The following is a 23,842-nucleotide window of genomic DNA, read 5'->3' as shown; positions in this document are numbered from 1 at the left end:
TTCTTTTTTTTTTTTTTTTTGTATTTCATTTTATTTTTGGAGCCTTTATTCGTATCTGGCAGCAATAGTAAACGTCACGCACCAGCAAAATAAATGAATTTAATGGTTTCGTGATTCATGTTATGGCTGGTCGTTATAAAGGTTAATATTCCGGCAGACTTTGTACCAATTGAAAGAAATTGTAACGTGAAACAGGTGTTTTTGCGATTCAATTTTGCGCAAAGTGGTTAATAAACAGAAACGATTTTTTTCCTTTTAAATGTATCGATTAAAAATCCATTTATACACGGTACACATATCGCGTTCCGATAGTTCCGTAAAATAATATTTCCTTTCTTCCGTTTAACGGTAAAAATATTGTACGCTTTAATCTGAGGCATCAACGAAACTAGATTCGAGTAGATAAATTTTTACTACGAATAATTAGTCAAAATTTTTCTTTTTAATTTTTGTTAAATCGAAATAAATTCGGCCAACCAGATGGATAAAATGTCTATTCTTCTGTATCTCAGACAATCAAAATTGGATCAAAATATTCGGTACGAAGTAACGTTTACCATGAACTGCGAAAACAATGTAGAGAAAGGAGCCATCCTAGCGGACAATGGAAGATCACAAGAAGCAAATCTTATTCATTCGTTACAATGACGGAAATACACTTGGACGAATTCAGCCCACTGTCCTCAATGCCTTTTTGTTCACGATGAAAGATAATATTTTGAACGATGAAAAATTAACATCTGAATACGAATAACCGAATCATAAAGTGCGATTCACGCGTGTTCATGGTTTTCAATTCCGTTACGCGTTTCATTTTCGTGTTACTATCTGAGAAAAAGCTCATTGTTACATTTACAAAATGCGTAGGTTATAGACTTCTCTTTTACAAATTCACTCGACTTTACCTCAACCTGTATTGACTTCATAAAATTTACTTGCAACGTCTTATCTAATTTATCACGCGACTCGCGATTCGTAAAACTCACCTCTCCAACATTTTCTTCGTTTTGTTACTTTGCTTTATTATTCGCTATTTTATTACAAACTTCTCACTTTCTTGTTTCGCTATTACCGAATATCTGCATTGATACTATCAACGTGTGACTCGCAACGTCGTAAAACTTCTATCAACGCTGTTACATAATTTTACAGAACAAGTGGGCCTGAGACAAAAATCTGGCTAGCAGAATGTCCAAGAAAATTGAACGGACAGACAATAGAAACCCAAAGCATCTCGAACCTACCTGTCTTTCGTGCAATTTCGGGCGCTGCGTTCCATTCAGGGTTGCCTTTTTTCATCTTCAGCGTTGCGTTATTTTTCTCCAGGAGGCAAGTGAGCTTCTCCAAGGACTCCCGCAGATTTACGTTCTTCGTCTCGTTCCTCAGGCTCCAGATCCATGCCAGTTTGCAGTTGCACATCAGTTTATTACCTGAAACCGAGATACCGATGTTTGATTAGATAGACTCTCGTCTTAACGTGTTTCTACGCTGTCGTTCATTGGAAAAGGACGCAACAATGCCAGAGGAAGTTGACGAATACTCGGATTTTATTGAGGAATTTAATAATATTACCAACGAGCTTTCACAATTATCCTATATTTGGTAACAGTATTAGGTTGTCCGGAAAGTTTCTTTCGTTTCATAAGGTGATAATAGATGAACAACAATTTCTGTTTTATATTATTTCATTGAATTAGGTATGATCCATTTCGTTATATTTCTATTATTATGATCGTGTATATTTCAATAAACTAATATAAGACAAGAAACATTGTGCGTCTTATAAAACGAAAGAAACTTTTCAAATATATATATACTTTTTGACAATACTTTCGACAATACCGCCTAGTGACAAAATCCGCAATTACTTAGTTGCCAACCCAATAATATCCAGTGGAATGGAAAGGTATAAGTTTTTAAAGGAAAAAAATACAACAAATCGAAGATAAATCGGTACTATCAGAAGATACAAGCACCCGAAGAGTCTTGTTAGTTTTCTTAGTTGCAAATTAAAGTTGGTACAGTCCTTTTTGAAAAATTAATACTACGTTAATTCTTTAAAAATAATAAAAAATAATAAAAAATAATAAAAACTCGAAGAACCCTATTAGGTTCATCGAATTGCAAGTAACAGTTAATTTAGATATACAGTTTATGTATACTTTTAAGAGGATATTCAAGGGGAAGAGGATACTCCCTTTTAAGAGGATACTCAAGAAATGAAATGAAATAAAATATACTCGGCGAAAATACCGTTCGTTGCTATGTTAATTCGAATATGTGGCAACATCGTAATTCAGTGACGAAGAGTTACAACCGTCTGCACTGAAATAATTCAGGAATGATCTGGCTGGGCTACAAGGGATGGGAGACCGCGTGCTGACCATAGTAATTAATTGTTTAATAATACATTCCTAGCAGAGGGGAAACTTCTCCAGAATTTTGTCCCCTGTGGTCCTCAGAAATTCATGCGATTGCGGTGTGTCGTCCATATACAACCGGACACGAGAAACGAAAAGCCGACTAGAGACCGGCTTTTCGACTTTGCACGCGTTCTACCTCTAAGTTCGCCTCTTTATGTTCGCCACTCTTGCGGAATTTCCATGGCGAAGTTCGGCTCGCCAGGAGTTTCGCCGATTACACGCGATTCCCTCGGCCCATTTTAATGAGTTCTATTTGTTTTCGCCCCCACGAGTGTTGGGAATGTTTTCACGTCGTCTGAAAATCGCGAGAAAACGAAGAATCTTGCCGATTCAGACAGCCATGAAATTTATATGAAATTAAGAGATAACAAAATCCTCCGATGAAAATAATCCAGTGAAAAATACGAGCTTCGAATACAGTTTTCATCTCATCTTTTTACCTTTTATTTTCCATTTTGTTCCCTTTCGTGTATCTATTGGTTTCTCGATTTTGACAGATACAATGGAAAAATGTCCGAGGCGAAAAATATACACACGAGAAATATCAAATCTCCAGTGCATCTGTATAGAGTAACATCGTAACAAATTCCCCGTACAACGTTACAAGTTATTAAAAAACAAGGGAAGGGATTAATTTTTCGGACATTCTGTATCTCCACCAGTGAAACGCACAGAATACGCGATTCCCCGGAGGGCAGCTACAAAATTACAGAAAATTCATTGTCATTTACGGGAAAGCAACGTGGATATCTTTTCTTCTTCGCTTTTTTTTTCTTCTCCTCTCCCCACCGCGATGGCGAAGAGCGAAGAAAGAAAGAAAGAATGCTATTAAAGTTGGTCGTTTCATTTTCGAATTCAGTGAAGAAGGATTAGCGCAAGACAACACCTCGCTTCTGTGAATGTAATGGATACGAGCGTGGTGATTGTTGCGTGGACAATGGCGCTTAGCAATTATTTTAAAGCGGCCCTCGAAACAATGAGAGCGAGTCGCGTATATAGTAACTTGTTCCATATTCCAGCTTTGAAGCTCATAATGACTCATAATAACAGCAGAAGCGGTGACTGAAGACGAGCCAAGACAACCGTCCCTGTCCCTTCAATCTCCATTTATCGTGCTTTCATTGTTACGGGGCTCGGTCTCGCGATACATCCGTTTAGATACACGTGTCTCGAACCTCGCTAGCTACTCTTTTAAGGAGACAACAGTAGAAATCATCGAATCTCATTTTTTGCAACGACGAAACCAGAGTAAGAGGAGAAAGATGAAACTATCGTTTGTTGTCTATCAGATTTTTCAAAATTTGACACGCTACGAGATGTATTGGTACCTGTAAGAGCGAAAAAAAAAAAAAGAAAAAAACGTTATGGTGCAATTTTTTCAGAAAGTCAGAGAGGATAGCGGAGTTGTAGGACAAAAAATAAAAGTTTTCTAATCTTTTACCAGGCTTTTTGTTTATTTCGTTCATTTCGTTTATTTTTGTACAGGGGATTTGAATGATGGAATTGCGACGAGGAAATGGCAACTTTTGTATTTTTTATTAGAATCTCGTTCCTCTTGATTACTTTTTCACAGATCAAAATAATAGAATCGTGAAAAAAATGGAAATTTTTTACAACTTTTTCACCGGCTTCCATTTTTGTGGAAATTTTTCCCAGAGATTTAAATACACGCGTGAAAATTATCGTAACGCGATCGGATCGCAATTTTTTGGCGGATAAAAAAACCAAAGTGTTGGAATCGGTTGTCCTTATTTGTCACAAATATTATAAAATTTATTTCCGAACAATATTCCATTTTTTCATATTCCCATGAACATCTCCCGCAGGTTTCTGAAACTTTCTACAAAGAGATAAGTTTCAAGAAAAGAGGTAAAACTCCTAAGAAAACAGAACGTTCGATAAATTTACAATGTCCACGAGCTCGTCGAAATAAAGAAGGCAATCTCGTAAATAAAAAGGTTAAGGATTTCATGAAAATAGAGTGTTCAAAGAGGCACAGCTTCGAACCTATTTATCAAGATTTTGTAAACGAAAGAATGATTTATGTAGAGTCTTACGCAAACGAACCTTACCTTCTACGGCGAAACAAGCGCCGTATCTAAATAAGATCTTTTAACAAATAGAAAAAACCGATAGAAATATTTTCATTAATTGGTAAAACAGTTCGATCATCGAGTACAGAGAACCTTGCTATGAAAAGAAGATAAAATGGTGAAAATTCTAATTTCAGTATTTCAATATCAGCAACCTTTGAATTGACGATTATAACGACTCTTAAGAGGCTTTATACTTTTTCTATACTTATGAAATAAGAACTTTTCACGAATGGGAACGATCGGAAACGAAAAAAGAACTGTAACTTTCAAATGTTTCGTATCTTGCGCAAGGAACATAAATCGAAGAAGAGACAAGATCAAGAAAACTATAGAAAGAACCGACAATATCAAGAAAACAGCGCGTCCATGAAAGTTTAAAAAATGCAAGCGATCGAAATTCGCTGGGCGGAGGGGGAATTAGCATAGAAATTCGCCTCGAGGCAGGTGAAATGATATTATCGTCGCTGATTGCTTCCGTCGGCTCGTCCAGCGACGAGTTACAAACGAGGAGTAGAACGGCAAAGCTCGTTGCTCTCTGCTCGTTCTTCCTGCATCTTTCATGGCCGACATTTTCTAGTACCTCGCGTTGTGTTTGCGGGGTAGTGCGCTGAAAATTGAAAGGCCAACCTGGCGAAACAAGTGGACTCGTGGGCTCGACTCGTGAAAAAATAACGAAATAATATAAAGAGATTTGGAGGACGGATCTCGTTTGCTGGAACGTGATTCTGCCTGATTCATCGCGGAATCGAGGAAAACACGGGTCAGAATAGGGACGTGCTGTTTTCGGATGAGCGACAAAATTGAATAAGTTGTCTCTCTTCGAGCATGAATTTGTACAGGGTTACATCTCGTGGCTCGTTTTCGTGTTTCCTTCGTACGGGCAACGTCGCTTCTCTGCTTGACGGTTATTGCCTGCATTCTAAGTATTTTTGCCGTGATTTGTCTGTTGTGCGCTGTCGACGAAATTGCTACAGTGTAGGTTCGCCTTTTGTGCAAAGAATTTATCAAGGACGAACAGAGATAGTTTTTAGTTTTTAGTTTTTCTCGTAAATATTCGTATCGTACATTATTTTATCACCTTTATAATCAGTCTTTTTTCGCCGCGCTCAAACCTTCCTTTTATTCAAATTATTAAATTTTATTAAAAACCAGAAATGGAAGAAATGGAAATTGAATTTTCCTAATATTTCAAAATCCGCGGGCACGCGTTTTTCTCAATTTCCTTTGTCAGTGAAGAGGAAAATTCTGCCGAATCGTTTCATCGGCGATTATCGGTAACCACGCGTTTCATACCGAGAAGTGGCAATCAAAATTTATTCAATGGTTTCAAACGAGCCGAAAATAAAACAGGATAGCCGTTTGAACGCGGCCACTTCATCGTTGAACGCAGATTTAATAGCGACATTTAACAGCATACCTATCGAATTTTCCGTCGGAAGCCGCGTCGATTATATACAGGAAATTTACGGTATCAAACGAGTCAATCTTTCGATTTTCAACGTTTTCGTTTGATTCGCATACAGAGTCCAATTATGCTCGAATCACCGATCAAATTTTCGAATTGGGAAAAAGTTAGAGAGAAAATGCTGTTTTTACTTATTTAAGGCGAACATTTTCGCCGGAAATCGTTCGAACGAAAAGGAAAAGAAGGGAAAAGGGTGACAATTTTCGACAAGCTGCAGGAATTGTTTCATTATTGCGTGAAAGACAAGGGATCATTTCTAGCGACGTCTTAGAATTCTTTCATCCGCTGTTCGAGCGACCTTCGACGAGAACGAGAACTTTGCAATTATTTTCAATCGAGTTGACAATGTCCAGACGAAATTCTGAGACGAGGAGTGAAAGATCAAAAGGGTGCAGAGTGTTCCATAGCTACTTTTTTCTCCTGCGAACTGTCGCAAATATTTTCTCCGTGAATTGTATTTTCCCTCGCGACAGGGGTAGACAAGGTAAACGGAAAAAGAAACCAGAGAAAATGAGTGGCTTATTGAGAAATTATTCGTAAGACTGGGCGAATACCTGACAGCATTTCATGTTCAAATATCGATTCTTCAAAAGATTAAATTTCAATTTTGTAAACCATTTCCAAATAGGTGTATTTCTAAAAGCAATTTTAGACTCGATAATCCCGGGAGATAAAGTGCGTCAAAAAAAAAAAAAAAAAAAAAAGAAAAAAAAAAGAGAGAGAGAGAAAAATAGAAAGGAACAAACAAAGCTACTACTCAGAAAATTACTTCTTTCAGTAGCACCTGTGAACCGTTCGAAAAATTCTTTTAAAAGTCCCACCGATCCGACAAAATCCCAACTCTTCGCCGCTGAAAACACTTCCAAAAGTAATTCTAAAGCTATCACGAAAAACCTTTGAAATCTTCCTGTGCTCGCTAGAAATTCTCATTGATCAAACAGCGAAATACGGAATTCATAAACGTATTAAAAATCGATGCAAACGAAGAAACAAAAGAAACGAAGAATATCTTTGAGATTTTCCAAAGATTTGCCATTTTTCCATGCTTTCGGTGTGCTTTACTTTAGCTTCAATCTTTACTTGCCAATGCCTGTATTCGTTCTAGACGGTTTTGTAGTACATCGAACGGCACAAACCGCTTTCAATCAGCGATATCATCCAGGAGAAGAGTCTTCTACTACGCAAGATGCCGTAGAGAAAGAGAAGACAAGGCGAGCGAACAACGTTTTCCTTTTTCGAGCGAGCTACGAGTGTTTTCTCGTCGCAGTCCTGCCCGATTGAGATAGAGGGCAATATCGAGAACTGATCGTCGATTCTATCGAGATGAAAGCGAACGAATACTCCTCCCTCTACCTTGGAAGAACGTGCTCGCGCCAAGTACAGCGAAAAATTATATGGGTTATAGAAGAATTTTTCCGAGGGATATTGTAATAATTAAACGGTGGATTTTTATGCCAGCTCATTTCTTTCGCTAACGCGATTAAAGAAGTGGAAATTATATCAGAGATTACCGTTCGCTAAATATTAAACCAGTATTTTACTTTGGATAATTTATATTATATTTGTATTTATTATCGCTTGCGTTTCGGCTTCACGGAGCTTCCGATTTTCAACGTAACTTCGACCAAATTTTATACATCCGCTTTCCTTACATTTATTCGATCTAAGCTCGCTCTTTACTCTTCATTGCGTGAACTATGGATTAATTACTTGAACGATTAGTGCAAGATCAGTCTTAAACTCTTAGCAATCTTCTAATAATTATACTTTGATCTGATTCTATTAGGTCGTCCGAAATGTTTCTTTCGTTTTATAAGAAAGTAATGGATGCGCAGTATTTTCCGTTTTATATTATTTTATCGAATTACGTATGATCCATTTTGTTCTATCAAGGTAAAGATCACAACGTTCGACAGATTAGGTTTCATGTTTGTATAAAGATATTTTGAGGAATTTTGTATATTATACGCCTTTCTCCAGCTTCAAATTTCCCAAAAATGCATAAAATTTACTTTAGTTGCTTTCTATTTTTCTTTTACCAATGTTTTGATTAAGATTCATGTTTCGTGATGAAAATTTGTACGCGTGCAGAATTATCGAAAGCGGAACGAAAGATCAGAGACGTTTCACCGGCGGTAATCAATCAACGTGTTTCAAGCTGATGAAAACTCGGTTCACAAAAGATGTTTGGAAAAGCTCGTAGCTCGTTGCGATTATAAAGAACGCGATTATAAAGATCTCTCTTTGAGAGAGAAATCTTTGATACACAAGAACTTTGACGGTGCACAGGATTTCAATCAGATTTTGATTTCTAGTTGGCGGATGAAATTGCCGTGAGCAGACACGGTTCTTACGGATAATCTAGTGAAAGCCCTCGAGCGATCCGCGCTGCGATGAGACGGAACAAACGATCGTTAAACCGATCGCCGAGTTTTCACGTAAAGATTATTATCAGAGTTCCGGGAGAAACCACGAGGAACTTGTTCTTCAAAGAGAATTAACAGTACCGTTCCACCTCTATCGTTTCGACGTGGCGAACTTTGAAAATGTTATATAATTGAAAATGATTAAAATCGTGAGAAAATTCGATATACCCCGCAGGGGTAGAAAAATTATGAAATTATATATAAAAACGATTAAAATTGTGAACGAAATTGGACGAGATATCGCAAAGTATGGAGTATCATATTAAAAAGTGATTACAATTATGGGAAAATTGTGGAAAAAGTAAAGAAGAACTGGAAGTTACGAAATTATAGACTGAAAAATGATTGGCTCCTGGTATTCTGAAAGAGTCGCAAGAGCACCAACGAATGGTAAATGTAAAGCAAAGAATAAGAGAAACAAGCGAACGAGAGTAAAAAATCGTAAAGCGAAGAATAATCGAAGCTCGGAGAAAATAAATAAAATTGCAAAACGGAAAATGATCGAAATGATTTATGAGACGAAAGTAGAGATTAAAAAGATTGTAGCGAGACGCGAGGATTACAAACTTGTAAAGCGAATGGTAAAATAAAGTAAAACTAAAGCTGTTTGGTAAAGTAAATAGTAAATCAAAGCAAAAGTGTAGCCAATAAACTAAATAAATGGTAAAGTAAAGTAACGGTAAAAGTAGTAGGACAAACAAAATGTATAATAGATGGAAACTTGAAAAATACAGCATCGTACGATTCATGTGAGAAGTTGCTCCTGGGATGGTAACTTTTGTGAATCGGGTAATATCCGGTACTTCCCTGCATTTACTTCCTTCGGATTCGATATAAGGTCAGCAGAGGATAAGGGATTTGAGAAACTTCAGTTACAGTATCTCGATAATAATGACTGCGACTCTATTATATACTTTGCACCTGATACTGGCTCGTTTAACACGAGCGCGAAGGTCTATAAACTGCAGCAAACTAACTTCAATTATAACGGCGATGTTAATCCGGGATTCTTAATGACTTCCTGTTCAGTTGCCACTTGGCAAGCTTTAACGAATGAACTCGTTAAAACTCTCGTCAAACTACGAGGATAAATCATCTTAGTACGCTTTACTGCTAACAAGCATAAGCAAACGTTTTACGTTTACGTTTGTATCTGCTGATCGCTTTCGCCGTAAGAAATCCCCGCTTTCCGTTGCTATCGAACTTTATTTCCCACGGGGAGAGTCTCTCCCCGCGGTATTGGATTATTGTTACGCACACCATCTTGAAGAACACGTCTCGTCGTCTCATCTCTTCGCTCAACGGTGATACGTTCCTTCTTCGATTTCCTTTCTTTCCAGAGCTTTTCGTGGTCCTTTTGATCCTTCCAGACCAGACAGAAGGCATCCAGGATCGATCTTCCGGAATGAAAAACGGCAAAGAGTCCTCTGCTCGCGGAGGGAAATGGAGAAAGGAGGGACGTTTTACTTCTTCCCTTCGATCCACTCTTCCAGGCTGGCTCTCCTTATCCTTGGTCGTTCCTCTCTTGACTTTGGAATTTTCATCTACGTACGTCCAGCGAATCTTTAACCGGATCCCTCTTTATTGCACAATTCTCGTTTCTCCTCTCTGTCATTTCTCTCTTTCCTATTTCCTACTTCGTCTCCTTTTTCGTTGTTTTTTCCTCTTTCTTCTGGCTGGTTTCGTCGGGCGTTTTCCGAAGATATGTGGAGGTTCTGAGTCAGACTGGAACAGAGAAACGGCTAGGCTCGAACAGAGGGAACGATGGCGGATGATTTCGTTTGCCGGGTGATTCCGTGTGTTTCCTTTGAGGCTTTCGGTTAGCAGAGGTGGAATCTAATTCTGGGCTCCTTTCTCGCAAATATTCTTCCAATCGTGAATGTTCTAACGTTCACACTAGTAAAAGAGAAAGGACATCTTTAGAACGGTTTAGTTAAAAATTGCGTTCCATTTTTAGCGACGATTACATCATTCGAGGGCAACAATAAATTAATTCAGTGCATTTCGCTACGAATAATCGTTGGTGGTTAAATTAAATTGGAATATTAAGCTCTTCCGTGAGATTGGAACGTGGTAAAAATTCAAAATAACGAGCGAATAAGTAGAACAATTTTGGAAGAATAAAATAAAATTTCCCTCATTAAGCTTTATTACTTGCCTGCTTTATTACTTCATTATGATTACGAAAATCCGAAATAAAACTGGAAGATCGACCCATACAAAAACGTAAATCCATGGAAGCTAAATGGTTAAATCCAATCGCCATTACATCGACGTCCAGCGATTTCTGCTCACGTAATTACAGGCACCGTTGTATTTCAGCCGGATGGTACAACAGCTAAGTGGAATAATTGTGATTGCAGGGTGGCCAGCTTTCGTTCCGGACTGCTAGTCCATAAATTTCAACCAGCGACGTAACGCTGTTTATTAAAGTTGAACGAATCCTATTTTTGCGAAATAATCGCGCTCGACGTCGGCTAACGAGGGTTAATCGTGTAAACTTCGACAAAACGTTCGTTAATTTCAAAATTAAATTCTACCCATGTACGTTGTTTGCGCCTTGAATATTTATCGAAAGGGGTGTATCCTCTGTTTCTCCACGTACTTCTTTTTTTTTTTTGTACTCGTATTTTTATTCTTATTCTCCCATTAAATTATTGTTTCGTCGAACGAGGAACGACGTTAACGCGTGATTGCTTATTTCAAATAATTCGAAGTACGATATTTATCGATTTTATTGGATTATGAATATTCTTTGCTTTTGATTTTATGGAGTCTTTCATACAGGTTTCCGGTTTTTTTTTTTTTTTTCTTTTTTATTGAAAGCAGTAAGAAGTTCATTAGAATTGGAAAAATGAACTAAAAATACGTTTTGTACGTAGAGATCTTATCCCATGAATATTTCCACTTCCATTCGCTACAGGCACGCATTAATTCACCGTTTCAAGCCGCGAGTTTGCAAGATGAAAAATTTACAGAAGCAAACAGCGATAGGTCCGAGATGTCGAATGGTTCGAGATCTTTCTACATACTTTGGGTCATTTGCACGCCATGAATCGTGAATGTTCTCCGTGCTCCTTCGAAGTGCCCTCGCTCTCTCTCTCTCTCTCTCTCTCTTTCTCTCTCTCTGTATCTGACTCTCAGTGCCTCCAGCCACTGTCTCTTCCAATTCTTTTCAGCAGCTTTTCTTCGTTTTACGATACTCGTGTGCAATTCTTCGTGCTTCCAGTGGTGTTGGATAGTATCAATTAAACAATTAAACAGCTTGCTCAGCTGGCCGAGATAAATCGTTAACGATGACTCAGTTTGTGACAATTGTTTCAATTCTGGTTTCGTTAAAGCTTCGAAATAACTCGACTAATGAATAAAATACAAAAATTAGATTACGCCATGATGATTTTTATTCCATGGCCTCGTGGATTCAAGGCTTCACAATTTTATATAATATCGTCGAGAATATCGTCTTTTCGACGAACGATCTCTTAATCGTCGTTCTTTAAGTATTTTACATATTTGCGGCTTATCCCCAAAAACAATTTCACGCAGCGAAAATGTATCGACGGATTTGTTGGCCGCAAAATGGAAATCGGAAAAATAGTAACCAAATTTTCGCACAACGTTGAAACACGCTCGTATCTGGAGATACTGCAAATCGAGTCTGCAAATGAACCTAACAATTCAAGAGAAGATTCGTGGACAATGCAACGTTCCAATAAATGGAAAACGAAAATAGTGGGAAGAAAAAGCGACCAAACGAAAAGAAAATCGAAATAGGAAATGTAAACCGTTGGGGAATCCTCGATTGAAACTCCCGAAATTTCATCGACGCTCTATTCCCTGTTTTCTCTTCGTTATACTCCCAGTTTCATCGGTTCCTCCAATATCGGTCTCGTGTACAAAGTGTTCGAGGCGATGAAACAAAACGCAGAGTGCACGACAATAAATGGAAAGTTGCGGGTAGCGCGCGTAAACTACGCAGCTTGCACGGACGCGGATTAATTCGGGAATTAGCGATGGTCGACGTTGATATCGGACCAGCGACAGGGAAAATAGATTAATAAAATGAATCTGGACCGGTTTCGGATTGTCGGTCGGTTCTCTGGGCTAATGGATTCGCCAGGTAAGAGAAACGATTATACTCTGGAAAATAGAAACGGAGCTATTTCAAGCGAATTTTCTACTTTAGCGAGAAGTTTTTCATTGGGACATTGTTCCCACATCGGTTGATTTAGCCAGATCCAGAATCGAGCGAATTTTACGCAGCATCTTAAATCTCAGGCTGGAAAATCGTGATCCTGGTTTGATATTAGGTTGTCCGAAAAGTTTCTTTCGTTTCATAAGTGAAATAATAGATGCGCAAGATTTTGTATTTTATATTATTTTATAGATTTATGTATGATCCATTTTGTAGTCGGATCAAACGTAATTCAATAAAATAATATAAAACAAAAATAGTTGTGCATCTACTACTTTCTTACAAAACGAAAGGATCTTTTGTGACAACCTAATACATCTTTGTAACGTGACAACATTTTATAAAAAGTAGTAAACTGTGTGCTTTTAAAATTCGCTTTCTTACCTTTTTAAATATACCGCAAGCAAAGAAACAGTCGCATCGTGCTCGAAACAAAATCATGCACGATTGAAAACAAGATTTTACGTTGAAACTAAGAATGTCGAGACTTAATTTTTTTCTTTCTTACGTAATATACCTGCTATTATACGCGAGCTTTTGGAAAAAGTCAGTTAGAATTAAAACAATAGTTGGCTCAAGTTGTGTTGATTTAGACCAAAATTTTTATCTAATATATATATATTGTTACGTTTCGCTATCCAAATTTTGAAATTTTAAACAATGTAGTAGTCGCTGCCACCAGGAACAGTCTAAGAACTGTTTCAATTAGATATTTCTTGTTAGATTATGTAGCGTTGATCGGAGTTTAGGCCACTGGTCAACAATCTCCACGTTTCGGCTAACCTGCTATGCGCAGGAATACTAGCACGGGAGAGGATTGTTTGGAATAAACAATTATATTATAAATAATTATTACAGGCGGAATTAATGACGAATTATACTAATCATTGATATTATTTATTATTTTAATTATTAATTATTAATAATAATTAAAGTTGACTCACCTGACGTTGGCCTCCGCTGATGAACGGACAGGCCGCTGGGGTGATTCCGGTTTTACAAAGATCGACATTTCTATAATTTTTCGTTTTAATCTTTATTTAATTTGAACAGTGTAAACAACAGTGTGTCCGGACGTGTTTAACAATTCGAAATTCTAACACAAAATTTGAGCCAACTATTGTTTTAATTCTAACTGACTAATAACTTGTTAATTCTAAATCAACTTTGTTAATTCTATCATGTTGAAGGAGACAAGTTTATTTGTCGCTATATTTTATTAATTGAAAATTGAGAGAAAAAAGAGGATAAGAAAAACGGGGCAACCGTAGCAACCATATTTACTCGAAGGCGTGTCGGCTTTTCGTTTGTTATTAGGGGAAACATACCCGCGTGCAGAGAATACGAACGATACAAGATTCCTCGAGAGGAGTTCCCCTTTCATAAGAATATCTCCTGGACGAGTCTACTGTAATAACAACGCATTTCCCTCGTATTTCCTTTCGTATTGTTCGCGTTGCTTCTGTGTTACGGTAATAATTGTCGCGTGGCAGGATATTATCAGCTGTCTGTTTCTTGTTAAGATTATTTGAAGAACGAATCCCTGAAATTCTTCATTTTTCCTCCATTTGTCTATTTATATTTTTGAAATAAATTTTTAGAAAGCTCCTTTCTTCTGGATTTTCTGGTAAATCGAAATTTAATAAAAATTATATTAGATTAGATTAAATAATTTTTACAAGATTCCTAAATAATAAATATCGTTTCGTTTCACTAATTCTAAAATTATAAAATATTTGACAATTTTCAATTTGCATATCGTTTTATACAGCAGAGGCTTTAGCGTATTTCTTTTTCTTCTAAAAGATTAAATCATCGCCGAAGTAAGAAGAATCAACAACCAACAGATCTGTATGATTTATCAAACTTACGTTTATATAAAATTGTACGATTATATAATCGAGAAAATGTTCATTCGAACAAATGTTTACTGTTTGTTCATCGAACAAATTTTTATTCACGTTGAATGAAAAACGATTTATATTTATTGAAATCTTTCGTCTCTGTCGAAAATGTTGTCCATTATGTAACCGTAGCTCCAGTACAGTAAACGTGGTCAACCACATTTCCCATATTTTTCATATTTTGTAACGCAGAAATTGAAAAATTTAATACACTGTCAATCATTTTATATTATAGGAAATATCTTTTTATTTGGGTTTCGAATGAAATATGTATTTTTGCTACAACGTCGAGTATTTAATTAAAAATATCAATCGTCATAAAAATGGCTATTCCGTGTTCCATTCACTTTTTATGGAACATCGTGAATTTATTACGCCCTAATAAAAAATTTAAAGGATTCTTGAATTTCATAGATACTTCACTTTTTCAAGTATCTCGTATTAAAATATTCCTTTTTAGTCACCAAACGATATTAAAATAAAAGAAGATGGAGTGCCGTGGCTTTTTCATATAGCTTTCAATTAAATGATCATGATTTTCTGCAATATTTTACCTACCCATGTTATTAAAATTAAAATATTCCTTTTTAGTCACCAAACGATATTAAAATAAAAGAAGATGGAGTGCCGTGGCTTTTTCATATAGCTTTCAATTAAATGATCATGATTTTCTGCAATATTTTACCTACCCATGTTATTAAAATTAAAATATTCCCTTTCAGTCACCGAGTGACATTAAAATAAGAAACCTAAAAAAGTTTAATTTATTCTGTTTTTTCACGCAATCTGCGAGTGATTTCTATTGCCTTTGAAATTTTATCCTACTTACGTTTCTACTTTATTATCTACTCATTTCGCGGCTTTATGTCTCATTTTTCGTTAATGCGCTCGCATTACCTTTTTCGTTAGAAACCATAGATGCAACGTGCCGCTTACAAACGGCGACTTTGTTTCGGTAAAAGCGATACTTTTGATACCTTGAGGGACAATTTCTGCAACAAGGAACATGCAGGTCCGTATTCATGCTCACGCGTACACTCTATGACAAGCGTCGTAAAAACGAATCGTTCAAGAATCCACGAAGCCTGTATCATGTGTAAATATCGAAAATCGATCTACCTGAATTTCAGTTACACTTGCTGTGCATTATACGACCGTCGGAGAATTTGAAAAAATTTAAATTATTTAAACCGTTGTTGCCCATATGCGTGTCACGTATTTCAGCCTGTTATCGATGTCGCTATACCTCAAAGGTATCATTTATAGAACGGAAAATTTATATTATTCGCGCGATTAATTTTCTTTGTAAATCGGTTCGAAAAATTCGCAGCTGAGGACTAACGTTCATCCGGATTCCTTCGATAGAACAAATTTTTATTCTTTCCAATTCTTCCGACGTTACCTGGCTTCTATGCAAACGTACGAACAAGTACGAACTTTGTATCAAAAATTACCAACGACAACGATAGAAATGCCGTTCTACAGGTTACGACAAAATTGCAAATATCCAGCACGATACTCCAGACAACAGAATTCGCGATAAGTTTACCCGCGAAAGCAAGAATAATCAAGCGCTCAGCCCTCAGCGTATCCTGCATAGTCCGCCAACTTTCAATCAAACTTACATTTAAATTTGAAACCTGTGTCTTCGTTTCGAGATGAACAACGCCTCATCCACGTTGCAGAGAGCGACGTATTTTCGACTGCAGCCTCGAACCTACTGCGTTTCACAAAGCAAGCCCTATTGGCAGGTTAGTCAGCTATTCGAGTGTCGTCAGAGGTTTCGGTTCGGTGCTTGCTGAAGACAACGTAGACGGCACGATATCGTGAACGCGTGCTCGCCGGAAAAATTGAATACGTAGTCCGCGTGTTAGGACACCGGATGCCTGGAAACCCGTTTCCTCTTTGATCGCCGATATTGGTAACCGGATCGACTCGTTTCCTGCCAGAAACGATACCCTTGATCGAGCTGGCAGTTTCGATTTCCCTCCACCTCGGTCTATTTCTCTTACACGTCCTTTCGTTTGGCGTTCCTGTGGAGAACCGTGTGGATACGAGATAGAGATCGGGAAAAAGACAGGTTTTTGCGCTACGACTCGTCGATAATTTCCGCCGGCCAAGAATTATTTAACGATCGGTATTTCCTGTCGTATGGTAGAGAGATAGTATTGGCAGCAGGGCGACGCTATATCCGTATCGAATTTTAATCCGGTACTCCGCTTTGACGTAAGCGAATATTCTGCCGATGGTATGTCGTCGCAAATCATTTTCTCCTTTTGAGCGAGGCGAGGTCAGCTTTTTCTGGTTGCTCGTTTGATGGAATTTGGCGGGTTTTTGAGATCGGTAAAAGTTCTACGCATTCTTTTTTCTGGAACGAAGTTTGAGAGAAATTCTCATACTCCATAGTGCCTTTTTGATTTTCAAAAATTTGTGAAATTATAGGAAATTATAGGATAATAATTATAGGATAATTATTATTATAAGTTATTCTTGTGAATGAAATTTATCTATATACTTTTCGTCTTTATAAAAATATCGTATCGTAACGTTTATAACACGTAGTTCGTTGATAAAAATTTAAAAAAGATACAGCGCCACACGAGACGTACAAATAAATCGTCTTCCGGTATTTTTCTTATTATCCTCGGTTCTCCTTTATTCCGTTCTTCTCTTGTACCTATTCACCATTCCTTTCTTATCTTTCTCTCGACTTTTGTTCCGACTATGTAATTCATCCCTTTCCACTCGTTTTTTACTTCGGTCGTTACTTTGATCCGTCTTGTTTCTCTTTTATTTATATCTCTCTTCCGCCTGTCTTTCACCTGTCCTCGCTTTTTTTTCTTCCTTCCGTTTCACTTGTTTTTCCACTCTTCTGGTCGTTACTTTATCCCCCATCTCCCTTTCTCGCCCCTCCAACTCCTGTTTTTTTTCCCCTTTTTCCCTCCGTATGAGCTGCTTTTACTGGCCCTTGCTCATTAATTCGATATACTCCTCTTTTTTCCTCTTGTCATCTACATTTACTCCACGCGTTCCACGTTTCTTTGCATTACCTCGGTTCTTCTTTCTATGTTCAACTTTTTTTCCATCAATTGATTGTGAATAATTATTCTCTTCTTTTCTTCGATATTTTTATTCGTTTCCACTTACAATTATTTTCAGGTTCTTGCAAAATATACTTTCATTCGTTTCTTATCTTTTTATACTTTTTGTTTTTCTTCCTTGTATTTCACTTCTTTTTCTCGGTCGATTTTTATATTTTTCTGTACGTTTCTTCTTTCCTTCTTTTGTTTTCAATTGTTTTCAGTTTTTTTTCTGCGGAGTTTCCCGCGACTCGTTACTTTTAATTGCCTGTCATTACTTTTTTCCCAGGAATATATCGAAAGTTTCCTTTTTCTAGTCCGTCGTACTTTTTACGTTCGACCTTTCTTATTGTTTAAGAAAAGGGAAACTTCGAGTCTTGGCGTGGTTTCTTCTTTTATTTATTTTTTTTTCTTTTTTATCCTATTTATAGTATGTTGGACTTTCTTTCATTGCCTCAATTTACGCTCCCCTTGTATTCCTTCCTCACCACCGCTTGGTTTTTCATTCCTTTCTTCTTCTTTTTTTTCCCCTTTTGTCTCAATCGAGTTTCTTTCTCGCGTTCTTTGTTCCTACATACACTCATTTAGCTCTTTGCTTCATTTAATTCCCTTCCTCGTCTCGCTACATTTCCCTCTTTTTATTTATTTAGCTCTCCTTTCTTTTACGGCATTTCGCTAGTTCTTGTTACGACAATTTACATTAACTTCTGACGTACAGTCTACACTAAGACGCTAAGATACCGATTCAATTTTTTATTCAAACTGAATTATACGAAACTTGTGCTTTCTTAATTATTCTTTCTAAATTGCTTTCTTTCTTAATTATCTTCTAAAATTATTCCTTGAAATGTTCTTAAATTATTTTCTATTATCCCCGAGCAACATCACGAAATCACGATACTATATTAAATATAATAAAAGATATATTCAAATAAAACCGTGCAATTAATCTAATCGATAGATTTATTAAATTTAATGATAAAATAATGGATCGCGAACTAATTGTTCAGAAATTACGGAAGCAAATGAAAATCTATAAAACGGTTCATTCGCCCTCTTCCTTTGCCATTTCTCGTTCTGCTTACATCGATCCTCTCCTTTCTCCTTGCGACTCGCATTTTTCTCTCTTTTTTCCTTTCACCCACGTCGTCCCTTTCGCGCTCGAAGACGATGTTATAACATTTGCACATTTTTATCGCGGACGAACGAGCAGGCCGACGAAAGGAGACAACTAAATCGATAAGGCTCGTGGTGGCTAGCCCTGTTGCGTGATATCGCGAAATATTGCTACGGCACGCGCTGCAGACAGATATTTCACGCGAATGTGCACCGTCGAAGCGAGGGTATACTTTATCCCCGTTTCATGTAAAGTGGAGGAATTAGTTGGCCCTCGAACGTTTCTTCGGAGCCGCATTAAAGTTGAAACTCGTATCACCCGATTTCCTCTAGCAAAGTTTCCAGTAAAATGTACGAGTCATCGCGAAGGAAGAATTTCAATGGAAGTTTCGTAATTCTTGTGGATTACGTGGCTTTACATCGTATAATTCTAATCTTATTTTAATACGAGATTTCGGTGTATTTAAATGGAAATACTGAAATATCCTTGTTCCGAGCTATTCTACCGTTATGCTTGAATTTGTCGCTTTATTCTCTACGATAGTACGAAAGGGACTAAGTATACGTATGGTATCGCGTATAAAGAAGCATCGAAATCCTTGAAATTTCACGCAAATATCTTGCAATTAGCGAACTCGATTTAAAAAGAATTTGCGATAGAGCGTCTCGCGAATGAAACGATCAAGAGAAGGCAAGAGGATAATTATATCGTCGGGAAAAGAAACTTTTCACCGCGGTCGCTTACCAACCAGTTAGAAGCTACTTTTTATTCGATTTCTGGTAGAGCAGACCGGTTTTTAATTCGGAACTTTTTACCTTTTAGTTTTAATGCAGCGCCTCGATGGAAATCCCCTAGCGCGCTGTTTTATCTTAATGAATTTACAGAGTCACTTGCGCCGCTGTGGCGCGAAGTTGAAGCGTGTCCCACGGGGATGTTTCAGTTTGTTTAATACGCGACAACATTTTAGTTGATTCAATTTGTTACATCGCGCGGATTTCAGTTTTCGCGTGCTGACGAAAATCGAAGGCGATACTTTCATTCGTCGTACGCTTTCACCGTGTTTCCTTATTCCCCCAAGGAGCAACTGTAATCTATTTTTTTCCTTCTGTCCGGCTTAAGTAAGCGATCGAAGGATTTTAGAGTAAATGAAACGAAAATATTTGATGTTAGATCAGTGGCCCCTGTCATCCTCTCGAACGAGAATGGAAATTACTACGAGAAACGGGATATTGGACGAATGTAAATGATGTCCGATGGGACGATAATTTGCAATTAAACGTTTACCGTTGGCTCGATGAAGGAATAAAACTTTTCTTTTTATAGTAGAAAATCTTTGAACCAATACAAATGGAATTTGTTGGTTTGTTCTTAGAGTTTGATGAGTTATTTAAGTTCAAAAGAGAATTTCATCGTGGCCGATGGAAAATGAAGTTAGATTTATAATTTAAGTTTTCGTTCCCTTATCGTCTTACTTCTTCGTATTTCGATGTTAAAAATTCAAACTACGTTGCAATTTGGCCGCTGGGAGCTTCGATTCGTAAAAGACGATTTATCGCCTCTTTTTCCTTTCCTTTCGTTTCAATGATCTGCACGAAGAAAGTCGGCTCTCAAACTTGATCGGTATCGTTCATTTTTAAAAGACGCGTCTTTCGATCTAACAAGTCTTTTTCATCTTCGATTATGTCGTATCGAAAGTTTCAGCAGTTCGCTCATAGATACAGCGACGTTAAAAATCAGGAAATCTGATCTTCGCGTACAATTTTTGCGCAGTTACCATTTTCATTTTGTCGTAGTAATACGACATACTGAAAACCTCGTAGACAAATATCCAGAATCCACGACAAACATCGGACCGATATAACTTTCTGATCAGCTTTGAAACTCCCATCAAGTTGTTCGGAGGAATTATCTCTGGCTATACAAGTTCTCACCCATATATCAACGACACCAACAACAACAACAACAACAACAACAACAAGTGAACAACTTAAATTTCATAGAGTAAACTCAACTTCGACGAACCGACCACAGTACGAACTAGTGCTGGACGGATCACGTTTCTCCTCAACTTTCGAGTAAACGCAAGATATTCACGGTTCAGCGCTAGAAATTAATAATAGCGTTTTGATGAATCGTACATAATACAGGTGCTGCTACACGCTAAGAGTTCTCTGGATCTCGCACAACCACCGAGACCTATTAATCCTTGCGGTAACGAGAATTTAACGGTGGTCAAACTTCCGGAAGTTGAGCGCCATCCTCCGGGTCGCCGCAAGTCACGTGCACTCTCGGCCTGGGTCACCGGGCTTTCACTCCTGTTTAATTGATTGAAAATGGATGATAGGGATCGGTAGTGTCGACGAAGAGCCGGAAGGTTCTCGAGGAAATTTGTCGTCGATGGCGGAAATTGGCAAGTCGAGGGACGCTTCGAATCGATGAATTGATAGACCGACTTTCAACCAGTTGTTTTATACTTTTTCCTCGGTTATGGTTGATTGGAAAATTACACAGTTCCATGATTGAATATCATTGCGGCGTTTTATCATATCGGACTAAATTATAGCGCTGATTACGTTGGCGTTTCTTCTTCTTTTTTGTATTTAGGCAAATTCTCGTACCGTTTGATTAAATTCTGAATTTTATCGCTGGTTTCTTGTATTTGGATTTGCCCTTTTACAGATTTACATTTTATATAGATAAATAATTGTCTCGTGTATTTATTAATTATTATAAATGTCTCGTGTATTTATTAATTCGTATAACTATCCTACCTGATTGAAAAACAATTTCAGACATAAAAGTATGTGGTATTATTAAATACATCGTAGAAAAGTGGGAGAAACTCCGTTACGTGTTAAATAATAATATCAGCATTGCGCGTCTCGTCGTGATGTTTTCTTATCGCGCATAAAACCTAATGCACCAGTACGTAAACGACGAACACGCGCAGTCGTAGCTATTTTAAAAGCGGAGAAACGATTCGTTCTTCCTTGTCTGTTGGCAAAAAAAGGGATGCATTATGAAGGGAAATGTTGAATTTCTCGAAAGCTTGTATAAACGCGAAGTACCGCCCGTCCGTCGGACGATGGTAGAACAACGAAGATGAAGACGAGCGTCCTGTCACGGCGAATGTAACTTTACGTCAGGCGGTCTCTCTTAAATCCAGAATTTCAATTTACCCGGCAAGTTCGTGCGAATACTGAAGGAGGGTTATGTTAGACGTTGCCGTAAGATGGTCTTGCGTTTTGTTACTGAAATCTCTCGTACTAAACTTCTGAGAAGCATATCCGACGCTAAGAAGGGGTAGTTCAAGGTTTAAGTGTTTGTCTCATGGGATCCTGTAAGTTTGCCTTAATTAATATTTCAAATTTTCCTCGAGCTCGTACAATAATTACCGAATTAATTTTTCACTGTAGAAATTAACGAGTTTTAGAAGAGCTTAATCGTTACGTGACCTTTTTTCGCTCTTCCTTTCAGATTCCTTTTAAATTATATTTTCATTAACGCAGAAGGTAAAGGTCGTTTTAAAGATTGCCAGACGGATATTCGATCGTTATTATCGAACTAACAATTTCCAATGACGATACGAATCAAATAACCGTAAAATCTTGTCGAACGATGCGCTGTGTATAAGTCGACCGAGTACCCGAAAGGAAGCCATTTCACGAGCGATTTGACGATAGCTTTGTCGAGCCAGGAAATGCATTGAAATAGATGGAAGATGCAACAGAGGATCGATAGAGACGCTTCATTGGCCGCGACGTCTGCCGTCGTGTACCAATAGTCTATCCACTTTGTCAGTCGGACCATAACTCAGCGCGACAGGCTTCTTGCTACGCGAACTCCCATTGTCGCAGCTGCTACACGTATTATTTCGTTGACGCAAATCGAAATCCACTGCCGAATTGTGTCGAACGAAACAAAGGATAGGAAAATAACGAGAAAGGGGAACGCCCATTTCCTGCACGGTATTATCGTACTCGCTATTGTATAATATACGAATTTTTAAGCAAGAACGCTTTATTCCGAGCTCTGTCGATGTATCGATACTATACCACTTTCTAAACATTGTATGCATATTTAATAGTTAGACTGCGAATATTTATGCAAATTTAGACTTTTACGAATACCATTGAATAAATGGAAATTTGTTTCGTTCCTCGAATATTATAATTTTAGTTATATTATTTTGGATATTTCCTCTATATATTTGCATATTATGTGCGTTTTGTATATTTTAGCATATAATATATAACTCAATATCAAAGTTCTCATAAATGCATAAACGTGCACGGTCTGCTAAACTCATGAAATGTTAATAATATTAACGATATTAGTAGTACTAATCAAACTATCGATTAACGTTAATAATGTTCTAAATTTTATTATCAGCATTCTATGCCATTCTAATTCCATTGGAATAAAATTCCACACAAGCGAAACCTTCCATTCCATCAATTCCAAATTCCACTTTAAATTTCTCTCTACGAAGCAACACGTACATATACAAAACCAAAGATGTCGAACTGGCGACCAAGAAATTCTATCCGAGAGTCGAGGCGTTTTCGCGTAAATTTCGAGGAAATTTTCAGATTATAAATCGTAGGGAGAGATGGCGAAATAACGCGAATCCATGGAGCGGCTTAGATAGTCGTGTGAAACCATCGTACTGTGGAGAAATTTACTGCAGATTACATGCAACTCGCAGTCTTACAGACTTTTTCCAATGTTGTGCCATCTTTGTACTGTACTTTGCGACGAGCTACGAGCTCGTGTTTACTTCCGAGATGGCTGCTATAGTAATAATTATTGTATTAGGTTGGCCGAAAATTGCCTTTATTTTACAGACACGTCTTTTACATTCGCCTTTTACGATCGTGGTAATTCGATAAAATAATATAAAACGGAAAATATTGTGCATCCTCCGTTTTCTTATAAAACAAAAGAAACGAAAGAAACAAAGAAAGACGATTTTTAACACTAGTCGTGGATATAGCGTACCATAAATGTAGTACCGGGGCCAAAAGGCCTAAGGTATCGGCCGAACGGTAAACAAAGTACCGTTTAGCATCAATGTACCTTTAAGTGGACAGTTTTCGTGAAAAGGTTGCGTGACCTTAACCACGGGGGGTTTCG

The 23,842-nt window shown here is 37.5% G+C and overlaps 1 long non-coding RNA gene across 1 annotated transcript in view; it reads right to left on the bottom strand.

Annotated features, from left to right (window-relative positions):
- LOC126920738 (uncharacterized) overlaps positions 1-23,842 on the bottom strand; it is a 92,885-nt gene continuing 69,043 nt past the window's right edge. Inside the window, exon 2 of the long non-coding RNA XR_007712071.1 lies at positions 1-1,430. This is a non-coding gene — a long non-coding RNA (uncharacterized LOC126920738). The remainder of the gene's footprint in view (positions 1,431-23,842) is intronic.

Source organism: Bombus affinis, chromosome 9 (genome assembly GCF_024516045.1).
Source record: "Bombus affinis isolate iyBomAffi1 chromosome 9, iyBomAffi1.2, whole genome shotgun sequence".
Classification (NCBI taxonomy): Eukaryota; Metazoa; Arthropoda; class Insecta; order Hymenoptera; family Apidae; genus Bombus; species Bombus affinis.
The sequence above is the reverse complement of the archived record's forward strand: the minus strand, read 5'-3'. Positions and strand labels throughout refer to the sequence as shown.